The sequence below is a fragment of the Panthera pardus genome, unplaced genomic scaffold, assembly GCF_024362965.1.
Source record: "Panthera pardus isolate Hobbes unplaced genomic scaffold, ASM2436296v1 HiC_scaffold_1, whole genome shotgun sequence".
Classification (NCBI taxonomy): domain Eukaryota; kingdom Metazoa; phylum Chordata; class Mammalia; order Carnivora; family Felidae; genus Panthera; species Panthera pardus.
This window is the reverse complement of record NW_026526654.1, coordinates 3,855,107-3,857,480: the sequence shown is the minus strand read 5'-3', so window position 1 is coordinate 3,857,480 and position 2,374 is coordinate 3,855,107.

Genomic DNA, 2,374 nt, shown 5'->3' with positions numbered 1-2,374 from the left:
TAGGATAGTTCTATTTTTAACTTTTTGAGGAAACTCCATACTATTTTCCAGAATGCCTGCACCAGTTTGCATTACCAACAAAGTATAAGAGGTTTACTCTTTTTTTCACATCCTCACCATACTTATTGTTTCCTGTGTTGTTAATTTTAGCCATTCTGACAGGTGTGAAGTGATATCTCATTGTAGTTTTGATTTCACTATTTCACTGATGATCAGTGATGTTGAACATCTTTTAATGAGTCTGTTAGCCATTTTAGGACTTTTTTGCCAATATGTCTACTCATGACTTCTGCCCTTTTATTAATTGGATTATTTGTTTTTTGGGGTGTTGACTTTTACAAGTTTTTATATATTTTGGATACTAACCATTTACCAGAAACATCATTTGAAAATACCTTCTCTCACTTCTTAGATGTTTTGTTTTTTTTTTAATTTCTTACCCTGTGCAGAAGCTTTTTGCATTGATGAAGTCTCAATTGCTCACTCTTGCTTTTGTTTACCTTGCCTCAGGAGACATATCTAATCAGCAGTTGTTATGGCCAATATCCATGATGCTACTGCCTGTGTTCTCCTCTAGGATTTTGAAGGTTTCCTGACTCACATTAAGAACTTTAATCTGGGACGCCTGGGTGGTTTGGTTGGTGGAACGTCCGACTTCAGCTCAGGGCATGATCTTGTGGTTCACGGCTTTGAGCCCTGCATGGGGCTCTGTGCAGACAGCTCAGAGCCTGGAGCCTGCTTAGGATTCTATGTCTCCTTCCTTCTCTACACCACCCCCATCCCCTGCCTCACTCCTGTTCTCTCTCTCTCTCTCTCAAAAATAAACATTAAAAAATTAAAAAAAAAACAACTTTAATTCATTTTCAATTCATTTTTGTATATGGTGTAAGAAAGTGGTCCAGGTTCATTCTTTTTCATGTTGCTCTCTAGTTTTCCCAACACCATTTGTTGAAGAGATCTTTTTTTCCATTGGATTTTCTTTCCTGCTTTGTCAAAGACGAGTTGACCAAATAATTGTGGGTTCACTTCTGGGTTTTCTGTTCTGTTCAGTTGCTCTATGTGTCTATTTTGTGATGATACCATACCGTTTTGATGACAACAGTTTTCTAATATAACTTGAAATCTGGAATTGTGATGTCTCTGGGTTTGCTTTTCCTTTTCAAGGCTGCTTTGGATACTTGGGGTCTCTTGTGGCTCCCTGAAAATTTCAGGATAGTTTGTTCTAGGTTTGTGAAAAATGCTCCATGTATTTTGATTGTGGTTACATTAAATGTGTAGATTGCTTTGAAAGATCAACATTTTAACAATATTTGTTCTTCTAATACATGAGCATGAAAGTTCTTTTAATTTTTTGTGTGTCCTCTTGAATTGCTTTCATCAGGGTAATGTAGTTTTCACATCACAGGTCTTTCATGTCTTTGGTTAGCTATATGTCTAAATGCCTTATTGTGCTTGCTACAGTTGTAAATGGGATTGATTCTTCAATTTCTCTTATTACTGCTTCATTATAAGTGTATAGAAATGCAAAAGAATTCTGTACATTTAGTTTGTATCCTATAACTTTACTGAATTTTTGTCCCAATTCTAGCAATTTTTTTTTTTTGGAGTTGTTCAGATTTTCTATATAGGGTATGATGTCTTCTGCACATAGTGGAAGTTCTACTTCTTCCTTGCTGATTTGGATGACATTTATCTGTATATATTCTCTGATTTCTGTGGCTATGACTTCCAATGCTATGTAAAATAACAGTAGTGAGAGTGGCATCCTTGTTTTGTCCTGACCATAAAGGAAAAGCTCTGAAATTTTCCCTATTAAGGATGATATTAACTGTGGATTTTTAAGCAATGACCTTTATTTTGTTGAGGTATGCTCCCTCTAAACCTACCTGTTGAGGATTTTTATCATGAATGATGTTGTACTTCGTGAAGTGCTTTTCCTGCATCTATTCAGATAATCATATGGTTCTTATCTCTTCTTTTATTAATGTGGTGTAATATGTTAATTGATTTCCAAATATTGAAACACACTTGCAGCTTAGGCATAATTCCCACCTGAACATGGTAAATGAGTTTTTTTTTAATTCTATTGTTTGTTTTGTTCATTTTTCATTGAGAATGCTTGTATCCATGTTCATCAGGTATATTGGCCTCTATTTCTCTTTTCTAGTGGAATCTTACTGGGTTTTGGTATCAGGGTAATGCTGGCTTCATAAAATTAGTTCAGAAGTTCTTCTTCCTTTCCTATTTTTTGGAATAGTTTGAAGAGAATAGGTATTAACTCTCCTTTAAATGTTTGGTAGAATTCACCTGTTAAATGATCTGGCCCTGAGCTTTTGTTAGTTTGAGGGTTTTTTTGTGTGTGTTTTTTGTTTGT